At 34.3% G+C, this 14,093-nt stretch overlaps 1 protein-coding gene across 1 annotated transcript in view; it reads right to left on the bottom strand.

The window, feature by feature from the left end:
- ANKRD12 (ankyrin repeat domain 12) overlaps positions 1-14,093 on the bottom strand; it is a 225,126-nt gene that overhangs the window by 159,646 nt on the left and 51,387 nt on the right. Inside the window, exon 2 of the mRNA XM_044683126.1 lies at positions 12,063-12,145. The gene's annotated coding sequence lies outside the window, so the exon portion shown is untranslated. The remainder of the gene's footprint in view (positions 1-12,062; positions 12,146-14,093) is intronic.

The following is a 14,093-nucleotide window of genomic DNA, read 5'->3' as shown; positions in this document are numbered from 1 at the left end:
GAAGAAATCCAAGATAGCTATAGTCAAATTTTTAAAAATGCTTTAAACTGCTAAAAATGAGAGAAATATAAATTAAAACAATTTTAGGGTTCTACCCCACACCCACCAGACTGGCTAGTTGAAAGGTGTCCTCTTTTACTGCCTACAACTCCACATCAACTTCCTTCCTTTGCCTGCATTTGCTAAATCTGGATCACTAAATTCTGATCCATTATATGATAAAAAAAATTATAATTCCAGAAACCAAGAATTCCCAAAAGATTCACTGTAGGTAACTTGTTCCAGAGTAAAACTAGTCTCCAGGGGCAAATGCTGGTTTAAAACAGTCACCGTTTTTCCAGTCCCTCCCCTGACCCTTGCTATTTGTGTTTTCTAAACCACCAGGTATTCATTTGTATGGGTACCTGTAGTCTCCCTCTTTAGAATGTAAGCTCTTTGAGGAAAGAAAATATTTCTCCTTTTCTTTAGATGTTCAGTGCTAAGCCCGGTACCTAGTAGGTGCTTAATTCATGCTTGATTGATTGATACACTGCTCACAGGGAGAATGCCCTTTCTAACTGGAAAACCCAAGACTGTTGCTCATATTTCAAATGGCTTTGAACTAGAGAGATAATAAGTGGCTAGCATATGCCAACCCTGAAATGTCAGTGATCAACACTCTATTTTTCAACCACAGCTTGCCAGCAGGAGTCCTTCTATCCTGTCTTTAGGCTTCATCTGGCCTCAAGTCAGCTCCTGCCCACATAAAAGCCTTGAAGCTTGAAGTAAAGAACAAAGTTGTTCTTCAATAAGAGATCTTAAATCAGTAAAAAAGTGAAAATTTCCTTCATTTTGTTTCATTTCAACTTTATTGAGTAAAGCAAGGGGCATACGAGTTAATATATGTACACCCATATATAGATGTCTACTTGTCCAACCTAACTTGTCCAACCTAATTATGTTTCTATGTACAGCCCAAGCCACTTGTTGCTCCCCATAATTTGCTAAGAGATGAAGGATAGAAGATTTTTCCTAGATCTTTTTATTCAAAGTACATCTTAGAAATTGAGCCACACTGAGATAATTACTGTCTGTCCTTAAATAGTTAATTTTAAAGTATTCTACATTTTAAAGTACCTGACAAAACCCATACAAGTAGAAATATTTATACGGTCTTTAAATATGGGTAAAGACCCATTTATGTCTAATTGTTTTTTCTTCCATTTAAAAGAATTGCCTAATTACAACCACTAATTTCATTTACTTTAAACTTTTTCATAACTAAAAAAACCTGTCTCTTTTTCTTTTGCTCTTTGATAATCAAAAACAAAAATATATGAAGATGGTTGCTTTTTACTTCACTTGGTGATCCTATCAGTTCTTATGGATTTAGTTACCATCTCTATGCTAATGATTCTCAAATTTATCTATCCTGCTGCAAACTCTGCTGACCTCCAATCTTGCTTCTCCAGATGCCTTTCAGACATCTCAAATTGGATGTTGAGTAAATATATTAAATTCAACATGTTCAAAACACAACTCATTATTTCCCCCTTAGTCCCTTCTCCCTCATCTTACCTTCCTTCTTACCCTAGAGGGCAGCACCATCTTTCCCATACCTCAGGCTCTCAACCTAGGAATCATCCTGAACTCCTCACTCTCTCATCTTCTATATCCAGTCTATTGCCTAGGTCTTTTGACTTCACCTATGCAACATCTCTCAAATATGCTTCCTTCTCTCTTCTGACACTGCCACCACTCTAGTGCAGGCCCTCATCATCTCATACCTTGATTACTGAAATAGCCTACTTGGTGGGTCTCTCTGCCTCGAGCCTCTCCTCACTCCAATTTATCTTCCACTTAGCCATTAAGGTTATTTTTCAACAGCTCAAAATAACTGTCATCCTTGTGCTCAAATTCTAGTGGTTCTCTGTTGCCTTCAGGAACTAATACAAAATGTTCTGTTTGACATTTATTTAAAGTCCTTTATAATCTAGCCCCATATTACTTCTTACACCTCAACTCCCTATCATATACTCTTTGATTCAGGGTCACTGGCCTCATCTTGCAGTTTTCTCTGGCTACTGCCCATACCTGGAACACTTCCCATCATCCATTCTACCTACAGAGTTCTCTAACTTTCTTTAAGTCCAAACTAAAATCTCCTCTTTTACTGGAAGTCTTTCCCAAACCTTTTTTTTTTTTTTAACCCTTCCCTTCTGTTTTAGTATCGATTCTAAGATAGAAGAATGGCAAGGGCTAAATAACTGGGGTTAAGTGGCTAGCCCAAGGTCCCACAGCTGGTAAGTATCTGAGTCCAGATTTGAACCCAGGCCCTCTTTGCTCCAGGCCTGCTACTCTAGCCACTATGATACCTACCTGCCTCTCCAACTCCTTATTTCTAGTGCCTTCTTTTTGTTAATTATTTCCTATTGATTCTATATAGCTTGTTTATACATATTTGCTTTTTTTTCTCTCCCATAAATCATGGTTAGCTCCATGAAGACAGGAACTGTCTTTTTTTATATCTTCAGTGCTTAGCATAGTGTTCTAGGTACACAATGTTTAACAGATGCTTATTGATTGATTAATACAATTTATCTTGCAGGACCCTCACCAAATGCACTGCTCTTTTATGTATGTTTTTCTTCTGTGAAAATTATAGTCTCTCAATTATCTACCTTTACTATAAGTCATGTTAATTTTTCAGTTAGAATAATTTTCCTTAAAACTTAAGAAACTTATCCATATTGTGATCACTTCTTGATCTTTCGGGTAAGATCAAGTGAAGTGTATTCATATTGTGACATATGTTACTATCTAATTGATAGAGATACTCTGATGAACACAATCAAAATGCTGCTTGATAAGTCACTGACAATTTGAAGACAAAGTAAATGATAGCTATTCATCATTCATTTCATCTTACACAGGCAAAACTTTTCTGGCATCCTAGGAGAAAGTCATGTGGCAGAGGGGATACCTGAACTGAACTGGTTGAGGAGACATGGATGTTGCAAGATACTTTACCCAATAAATTATGCATCCTTTTCGTCTCATATTTAGTATGATAAAGCATTGCCAGGTTGCCTTGAAATGTGTGATTAAAAAGTAGTTGTTACATTTTGGACATTCTTTTTTGAATGGGGTAAAATGGATAACTTAATAAAATTTGAAAATGTAATCCACAGTATAAGCATTGTCTCTTTTCACCTGAATGACTCAAATGACATTAGCCATTAATAAAGTCTGAGCAATAGATTAAAAACAAACACAGCATGTAAGTGGCTATTTGAAAATACTCTCAGGTGTAGCTAAACTAAAATTTTCTATATAGGAAGTTAAAGATGAATAAACAAAAATGAAAATGTAAAGATATGCTTTCCAGTAGGGGAAAATAAAAACTCCTTTACCTGGCACTTGAGACTCTAAATTTCCAGTCCTATTTCACATTATTTCCCATACCACAATTAAACTGCCAGTCAAAATGTACTATTGGCTGTTTTTTGAGCTTATCCAGTTTTTTCCTGCCTTCATGCTTTGGTATAGGCTATCCCTCATGCCTGGTATGAATTTCTTCCATATCTCTACTTTTAAGGCAACTTGAATATTTCCTCTGTGAAACCTTCATTCTCTTAACTCCCCTGCTTCTATATTCCCTTCCACATTTGTCATTTTCCTTTTCAGTCATGTCAGCCCATCTGATAGATATGAGATTGTAACTCATATTTTGAGTTATTTTAATTGTCTTAATTTTGCATTTCTCTAATCAATAGTGATTTAGAACATTTTTAATTACAATGTAAAAGCTTTGACTTCTTTGTCCAAAGACTGCCTGTTCATGTTCTTTGACTAGTAGTTTGCATTCTTTTGTAGATGGATCCTCAGTGACTTTATGCATCTTACAGTTAAGTGGATTATAATTTCCCTTTCCAGTACTGCTTCTTGGATTTTTATGATTATATTAAAATGCTATGATTTTTGAGATTATATTTTGCTAATCCCCAGGGCATTCCAAGTAAACTATCATGTTATAGGTAAATAGGGATAATTTTACTTCATTTTTACCTCTCATTCCACCTTTAATTTCTTTTACTTGTCTTACTGCTATTGCTGGAATTTCCAGAACTATATCAAATGATAGTGGAGAGAATAGGAATCCTTTCTCTACTTCTGTTATTTATTAGAAAAGCTTTTAGTATGTATTTATGCTTCTTGCTTTTGGTTTTAGAAAAATTTATTTCATGATATTAAAAAAGTCCTTCTATGTCTATACTTTATAGAGTTTTATTTCTGAAGTATAAATGAGTGTCCTCCTTTGTCATAGGATTATTCTTTTTCTTAAAAGAATTATGTGGTTTTAGTTATTTTTATTTTTAATAAATTATACTGATTTTTACCCCTAATGTTAAAATACCCTTACATACCAGGTATAAATTAACTCAGTCATACTGAATGATTTCTTGGATAAATCACTGTGGTCTGTTTAACAGAATTTCACTTAGTCACTTAAAATTTCTAAATCATTATTCATTAATGATATTGAGGTATAGTTCTCCTCTGTTTTATCCTTCCTTGGTTTAGGTATTAGGAGTATAGTTGCCTCATAAAGGGAACATGGTAAAGTATTTTTCTTACTCAACTTTTTGAGACTTTTGAGTACTTTTTGAGTACTTTGTGTACTATTTGTTCTTCAAAAGTTTGATAAAGTTCTCCTATGAATTCATCAGGACCAGAGTTAATTTCCTTTGGTAGTTCCTTTATTTTTCTGATATTGAATCACTAAAGATCTTTACTTGGTCTTCTTTTTTGATATTTTTTATTTTGGAAGTTATTCCTCCTTATCTCTGGTATTCTCAGTTTTGTTACCACATAAATGTGTATATGCTAGTCAGGTTGTGATTTTATCTTGCTTATTTGCTATTTTTAATCATATTGGATGTCTTGTTAATTTTATTAGCCTTTTTAAAGACCCATATTTCAGTTTCAAATATTATTTCTATAATTTTTTTTTGTTTCTAGTTTATCTGTTTTTTTGGTTAATTAAACAATAAAAAAAGTTTTATCAGTAAAAATCTACCTTCTTTCCCCTTTCTATCTCAACCTCTTCCCACGAATTAAGGATGAAATAGAAAAACCTTTGTTATAAACCTGTATAAAGCAAAACAACATTTCACAATGGTTATGTCCAAAAAAAAAGTCTCATTCTGTCCTCCAAGGCCATCACCTTTCAATTAGGAGGTGAGTAGCATGTTTTAACATTAGTATTCTAAAATTGTCATTGGTGATTATACCAATCAGAGTTCCAAATTTTTTCAAAGTTGTTTATCTTTACCATATTTTTGTCACTGTATAATTTGTTCTGTTCATTCTGCTCTGCATTGGTTCACACAAATCTTTATGGGTTTCTCTGAAATCATCGGCTTAATTACTTCTTATAGCAAAAGAGTATTCCGCCTCATAACTTGTTCAGCCACTTCTCAATTTATGGGTACCCTCCAAGATTCCCATTTTTGTCACCTCAAAAACAGCTATAAACACCAGCTGTGTGACCCTGGGCAAGTCACTTGACCCCCATTGCCTACCCTTACCACTCTTCCACCTATAAGTCAATACACAGAAGTTAAGGGTTTAAAATAAAAAAATAAAATAAAATAAAATAAAATAAAAACCAGCTATAAACATTTTAAAATATCTTTAGAGTTTGTTTTGCTTAGGACTAATCCCTCCCTTATTAACTCCTCCCTATAAATCTCCCTTATCTTCTTTCTTTCCTGTTTCTCTATTGAGTAAAATGTATTTCTGTACCCAGTAGTGTATTCTTGGCTCCTTTGATTAGTTCAAACGAAAGTGAGGTTCAAGTATCAGCTGGTCCCCTGTAACCATCTTCTCCTTACCCATATAAACAACTACTTGTCCAACCTAATTATATAAGACAACTTCCCTAATCTTTTTTTCCCCTTCAGCTTAGTGTGTATTTCCTTTTCCCTTTCTTTCCAGTCTTCTTCTAAAAACAAGATATAGCAGAATCATTCCTAGGCCTTCTAATTAAATTTCCTTTTATGATATCTACGATGATAGGGTTCAGAAAGGACCTCAGCTTTTGGTATTGGAACTCACTGACTGCTGAGAAAACTGAAAGACAATATGGCAGAAACTAGGTATTGACTAATATTTCATACTCTATCCCAAGATAAGGTCAAAATGGGTATATTATTTAGATATAAAGAAATACCATAAGTAGCTTAGGGGAACAAAGAATAGTTTACCTGGCAGATCTATAGAAGGGAAGAATTTATGATCAAACAAGATAGAGAGAGCATTATAAGATAAAATGAATAATTTTGATTATATTAAATTAAAAAGCTTTTGTAAAAATGTAACTAAGATTAGAAGGGAAACAATGTAACTAAGATTAGAAGGGAAACAACAAACTGGGAAAATCTTTATAGTACATTTCTCTGGTAAATGTCTAATTTCTCGAATTTATAGAGAATGAAGTCAAATTTAAAAGAATACAAATCATTTCCCAATTGGCAAATGGTCAAAAGATATGAAAAAGCAATTTTCAGATGATGAAATCAAAGCTATCGATAAGTATATGGAAAAAAATGTTCTAAATCACTTCTGATTAGAGAATTATTAAAACAACTCTGAGGTACCATCTTACACTTATCAGATTGGCCAGCAAGACAATAAAGTGATGAATGCTGGAAGAGATGTCACAATATTGGGATACTAATGCATTGTCAGTAGAATTGTGATTTAACTCAACCATTCTGGAAAGCAATTTGGAACTATGCCCAAAGGGCTACATAAGTGTGGATACTCTTTGATCCTGTAATACTATTTCTGGGTCTGTATACCAAAAACATGATTAAAAAAAAGGCGGGGGTAGGGAGGAATAGGATAGAAAAAGAAAATGATGCTAGTGGAGGGATGTGGGAAAAGTGGGATACCAATGCACAGTAGGCAGAGTTGTAAATTGATCCAATCATTCTAGAGAATAATTTAGAACTATGCCCAAAGGGATGTAAAACTATATACCCTTTGATCCAGCAATATCACTATTAGGTCTATATCCCAAGAAGATAAAAAAGAGAGAGAGAAAAGAACCTAATTGTATAAACATATTTCTAGCAGCATTTTTGATGGTAGTAAAGAATTAGAAATTGAGGGGGATAGCCATCAATTGGGGAATGGCTAAACAAGTTGTAGTATATGCTGTATTAGAATGCTATTGTGCTATAAGAAATGATGAGCAAGATGATTTTAGAAAAAGCTGGAAAAACTTACATGAAGTGAACAGAACCAAAAGAACATTATATATAGTAATAGCAATATTATATGATGATCAACTGTAACCACTTAACTATTCTCAGCAATACAATGATCCAATACAATTCTGAAGGTTTTATGATGAAAAATGCTATCCACCTCCAGAGAAAGAACTGATGGAGTCTGAATGTTGATAGATGCATTTTTTTTCAGTTTATTTTCTTTGTGGATTTTAAAATAATGTCTCCTTCCACAAATGAACAATATGGAGAAACGTTTTGCATTATATTACATGTATAACCTATATCAATCAGATTGTTTACTAATCTTTTAGGTTTAGGAGGGAAAAGGAGAAAAGGATTTGAAACTCAAAATTTTTGAAAACTATGTTAAAAATTGGTTTTTGCATGTAATTGGGAAAAATAAAATATTGAAAGGTTAAAAAAATAAAGAGATGTGGTGACCTATTCATGGGAAAGGAGGTATAAGTTTTCAAATATGGCCAATGTGTTAAACTGTTTTGTTCAACTATACTTCTTTATTAAAAAGAAAAATTATTTGGTGGGATAAAGAAAGAAAGAAAGAAAGAAAGAAAGAAAGAAAGAGAGAGAGAGAGAGAGAGAGAGAGAGAGAGAGAGAGAAAGAAAGAAAGAAAGAAAGAAAGAAAGAAAGAAAGAAAGAAAGAAAGAAAGAAAGAAAGAGAAAGAAAGAAAGAAAGAAAGAAAGAAAGAAAGAAATGACATTACAACTTTTTTTTAAAAAAAAAAGTCATCAATTTTTTTTAAAGAAAGTAAATGTTACATCTAAAATGATTTTTTAAGATTCCAAAGAAATAGTTCTGCTTCCAACATAAAATTACAATCACATTTAAGAATCAACAATATTTCCATTTCTTTTGGTTCATTTTGACACTTGGGATTTAAACGTTTAACTAGTCATATCAACCACATAATAATACCAGACATTTAACACATTTCACTATAATAAAAAAAAAAAAAAGCTAGAAAAGATCTTAGAGACTAACTAGCTAATTTTTTTATCTTATAGTTTCTTATTTACATTTTAAAGATAAAGGTATTAATGACTTTTAAAGTAAGATAGATCAAAAGATGTCTGTAGACTTAACTGTCTTTAAAAAAAGATTCTAATGGTTCGATGGGGATTGATTGGGGACTTTACTCTAAATGATCACTCTAGTGCAAATATGGAAATAGGTCTTGATCAATGACAAGTGTAAAACACAGTGGAATTGCTCATTGGCTATTAGAGGGGGTGGGAGGAGGAGAGGGAAAGAACATGAATCCTGTAACCATGAAAAATACTCTAAATAAATAAACAAATGAACTTAATTTTAAAAAACTTCATTAGTTTTTTTTAAACCCTTACCTTCCATCTTGGAGTCAATACTGCTCCAAAGCAGAAGAATGGTAAGGGCTAGGCAATAGGGGTTAAGTGACTTGCCCAGGGTCACACAGTTAGGAAGTGTCTGAGGCCAGATTTGAACCTAGGACCTCCTGTCTCTAGGCCTGGCTCTCAATTCACTGAGCTACCCAGCTTCCCTCACTTCATTAGTTTTTGAAGAATAATTTAACTCAATTCTCAATCCAAAATATCACAAATGTAAAACTGATGACAAATACCCAAATGTGATATCATAGGGTCTTATCATAGGGATGTGGATGGGAAGGAGAAATCAATGGAGGAGAAAAATAAACCAAGAGTCTTTATAAGCTGAGATCAGTGGATGTGCACCTTAAATTCTGTAGGTGTAGAAATGCAAGGATAAAAATAAATAGAAGTTCAAGTTAATAAACAGTCTAGACAGAAAAGCAGGGTTCATGGCAGCAGCAAAGATAGAAAAATAAGTAGGTAATATGATACAGTCAAAACAAAACAAACATTTAGTAAGTATATGCTGTGTGCAAGGTTCTAGGTGCTAGGGATAAAAAAGCAAATTGAAAAATAGTCTTCAACCTACTGGGAAGACATAAACTGGAAACAGATTAAGTATATATAAATTAATGAGGGAGAGAACAATAACAATAAGAATCAGAAAAGGCTTCCCACATGAGGGGGAAAATACAAACCTTGAAGGAAGTTAGAGTATTCTAAGAGTGAGAAGGTGAGGAGGAAGTGCATTTCAGTTAGAAGGGAATGGAATGCTGAGTTTGAGGAAGCAAATAAGTCAGTTTGGGTAGATCTCATTCTGTGAAAGGGAGAAATGGAATATAGATATAATAAGGTAAAGTGGATCTTGACTGCAAATGATCTTAAATGCTATGCTTATGGGGGCAGCTGGATGGCTCAGTGGATTGAGAGGCAGGCCTAGAGATGGGAGGTCCTAGGTTCAAATCTGGCCTCAGATACTTCCTAGCTTTGTGACCCTGGGCAAGTCACTTGACCCCCATTGCCTAGCCCTTACCACTCTTCTGCCTTGGAGCCAATATACAGTATTGACTCCCAAGACGGAAGGTAAGGGTTTTAGGAAGAAAGAAAGAAAAAGAAAAAGAAATGCTATGCTTAGACATATGAATTTCTCCCAAAATTTAATAAAAGTTAATAGGAGGCAGGAAAATTTCTGGACCAGGACAAAGACACTGTCATGCTTTATAGTTTAGGAAGATTATTTTAAGAGTTTTTGAAGGAAGGGAAAACAGTGCAAATAAAGACTGATGATTAAGGTAAGATCCAGGTTGCTTGAAAGAACAAGTGCTTAAGAGATAGAAGGAGATGGAACCATGGGCACAAAGGTAGATGGTTTGGTTTTGGAATGAATAAGAGCCACTGGGGGGCAAAGAAGGAAAGATGATGTTGAGTTTTTTAATGTACAAAAGAGAAGAATCTCCTGAAAAGCAGCCCCTTGATGAGGGAGAGGTCAGAGGACAAGTGATATAGAGAAGAGAACATTTAGAAGCGATACTTTAGGGAGAATGACAGAGAAGCAATTAGGGAAGGATAAAAGATCTGCCATGTAGCAATAGAGCTCAGCTGAAATCAGAGAATATATTTGTAGTGAAATCTAGTCTACATAGTCCTATGATTTCCACCACTGTTATACAGAAGAATTCAATTAAGTGTGGAGAAGATAGAACATGGTTGTCACTTATGATTGGGGTTTGGCAAGGGATGAGTGGCAAAAAAAGGCAAAAGATCCAAGAGGCAATATTATAGTTGAACTAACTATAATGAATCTAAAGTGAAAAGAGAAGAAAGTACGGCCTGTATAGGGAGTGATAAATAAGGGAAGAGTAGAGTGACTAGAGGTCATAATGAGGAATAAGAAAAGTTTCAGAAGGGAAGGAATACAGAGATATAAGACCATTCATTCCCCAAGAGAAAAAGAAGGCAAACACATCATCAGAGGTAGGGTGAAGCAAGTAAACTATCAAAAACATCTCTAGTCAATGATGCCCTACACCACAGGATATTTTCTCTCTGCTTTATCTCAAACTTAACTTTGTCTAAAACAGAATATATTATCTTTCATCACAAACTGACTCCACTTTTGAATGTCCTTATTACTGTTGAAGGCATATCCGTAGTTCCATTTGTTCATTTATAGCTTTAGTGTCACATCCTTGACTCCTTTCACTTATTCTACATAGCCAATAAAGTGTTAAATTTTATAATTTCTCTCTCTACATCATCTTTCACATTTGTCACTTTATGTCCATTTACATAGCCATCATCCTAATTCAGTTCTTCATTATTTCTAAGGTGAAATATTACAAAAGTCTTCTAATTAGTTTCTCCACCTCAAGTCTTTCCACACTTCTATCTACTCCCCAAAGAATTGCCAAACTAATTTTCTTAAGGGTTTGACCATGTCATGCCACCTACTACTCAAACTCTAATAGTTTTTTATTACCTCTAGGGTCAAATGTAAATTCCTGTTTGGCTTCAATCAACAAGCATTCATTGGGTCCCTACTCTATGCCAGTCACTGTGCTGAGTGCTAGAAAAACAAATACAATAAATGAAGCAATATCCATTCACAATATAGGAGATAAGGCCTTAAGTTGCACATTTGAATAGAAGGATTTCATGAAGAAAAGTTAAAAAGCCAACGCAAAAACAAAGCAATGGGTGATGTGGAATGTGTGATATAAAGAGAGAATGCCAGTTTGGCTAGACAGAAGAGTACAGGAGTGAAAATAATGTACAACGAGACTGGAAAGACAAGCTGAGTAAGGCTGTGAAGGGATTCTAAAATTTAACATATGAATTTATTTTTTTTTTTAACCCTTGTACTTCGGTGTATTGTCTCATAGGTGGAAGATTGGTAAGGGTGGGCAATGGGGGTCAAGTGATTTGCCCAGGGTCACACAGCTGGGAAGTGGCTGAGGCTGGGTTTGAACCTAGGACCTCCTGTCTCTAGGCCTGACTCTCACTCCACTGAGCTACCCAGCTGCCCCCCTATATGAATTTATATTTCATGTTATAGAAGAAAAGCTACAAGAGATTACTATGGAGAATGACATGTCTAGATCTGGGCTTAAAGAATAACATTTTGGCAGTTATCTGAAGGATGGATTTGAATGGTGTGAGATTTGAAGCAAGAAGACCAATAAGGATGCTGCTGTGATTTTTTTAGGCTGGAGTGATGATGGGAAAAGAGTGTTTTATCTAAAGAAAATTCCCTTACTATTTATAAGTAAGTTACCCTCTATGTGAGAATGAAGTATAAAAATACAACTAGAAACTTTTTTGCATAATCATTTGGAAATCTTCACACTTCTATTCTTATTTCAACAAATCATTAGGATAATCAGGCAACACAAAAAATGACAAATAAAAGCAATTACCCAAAAGCAGAGTCACAGTTGTAAGTTATCAGTTGGTTGTAACCAGATGTAATTCCTTAGTTTTCTTAGCACTGGTCAAATATCTAAAAAGGAAAAGTAAAATACTATAAGAACAAGGATAAGCAAGGCCAAAATAAAACAAATTTTAATGATAGCATTCTTTTCTTTTAAAGATGTTTCATTAGAAATACAACATTGAAAATCACTACAATTAATCTTGCCTAGTAGCTATTTATATTTGTTTAAAAGCATATTTGACAAAAACTCCTGGGAAATTTGGAAAATAATATGGGAGAGATTAGGTTTAGATCAACCTCTCACACCCTACACCAAGATAAATTCAGAATGGGTGAATGACTTGAATATAAAGAAGGAAACTATAAATAAGTTAAGTGAACATAGAGTAGTTTACTTTTCAGATCTCTGGGAAAGGAAAGATTTTAAAGCTAAGCAAGAGTTAGAGAAAATCACAAAATGTAAAATAAATTATTTTGATTATATTAAACTAAAAAGCTTTTGTACAAACAAAAACAATGCAGCCAAAATCAGAAGGGAAACAACAAATTGGGAAAAAATCTTTATAACAAAAAACTCTGACAGGGGTCTAATTACTCAAATATACAAGGAGTCAAATCAATTGTATTAAAAATCAAGCCATTCCCCAATTGATAAATGGGCAAGAGACACGAATAGGCAATTTTCAGGTAAAGAAATCAAAAGTATCAATAAGCACATGAGAAAGTGTTCTAAATCTCTAATAATTAGAGAAATGCAAATCAAAACAACTCTGAGGTATCACCTCACACCTAGCAGATTGGCTAAAATGAAAGAAGGGGAGAGTAATGAATGCTGGAGGAGATGTGGCAAAATTGGGACATTAATGCATTGCTCGTGGAGTTGTGAACTGATCCAACCATTCTGGCTGGCAATTTGGAACTATGCTCAAAGGGCTATAAAAAAAATGCCTGCCCTTTGATCCAACCATACCGTTGTTGGATTTGTACCCCAGACTTGTATGAAAATATTTATAGCTGTGCTTTTTGTGGTGGCAAAAAACTGGAAAAGGAGGGGATGTCCTTCAATTGGGGAATGGCTGAACAAATTGTGGTATATGCTGATGATGGAATATTATTGTGCTCAAAGGAATAATAAACTAGAGGAATTTCAGGTGAACTGGAAAGACCTCCAGGAACTGATGCAGAGTGAAAGGAGCCGAGCCAGAAGAACATTGTACACAGAGACTGATATACTATGGTAAAATCGAATGTAATGGACTTCTGTACCAGCAGCAATGCAATGACCCAGGACAATTCTGAGGAACTTATGGTAAAGAATGCTACCCACATTCAGAGGAAGAACTGCAGGAGAGGAAACATAGAAGAAAAACAACTGCTTGAACGCATGGGTCAAGGTGAACATAATTGGGGATGTAGACTCGAAACTACCACACCAATGCAACTATCAACAATTTGGAAATAGGTCTTGATCAATGACACATGTTAAAACCAGTGGAAATGTGCATTGGCCATGGGTGGGGAGTGTGGGGGGTGAAGGGGAAAGTAAGAGTATGAATCATGTAACCATGTTAAAAATGAATATTAATAAATGTTAAAAAAAATTTTTTAAAGTATATTTAATCATTTCATCTAAGTCCCCATCAGTACTTTTTTGTCTTTTTATTCCCACTTACTTTTTCCTCATATAATTGTAGTTAGTGTATACTCCATTTGGCTAGTTCTATTCTTTTTTCATTTCATAAAGGGCTTTAGAGATTTCTTTGTCTTCCTTGTACCTTCCTGTGTTAATTGCTTTAAAGAATTTAATTACATTTTAATCCTTTCCTTATTGTTGTACATTTAGGATACTTCCAGTTTTCTGCAATCAGATAATAAAGTAATAACTAACATTTATATAGAGCTTGCTAAGTGCACTGTACTGAGTTTTACAATAATTATCTCATTTGATTTTCACAACTATCTTGGGAAGAAGGTGCTATTATTAACCCTATTTTATAGCTGAGGAAACTGAGGC

The sequence above is a fragment of the Gracilinanus agilis genome, chromosome 1, assembly GCF_016433145.1.
Source record: "Gracilinanus agilis isolate LMUSP501 chromosome 1, AgileGrace, whole genome shotgun sequence".
Classification (NCBI taxonomy): Eukaryota; Metazoa; Chordata; class Mammalia; order Didelphimorphia; family Didelphidae; genus Gracilinanus; species Gracilinanus agilis.
Note: the sequence above shows the minus strand (reverse complement) of the source record. Positions and strands in the feature narration are given on the sequence as shown.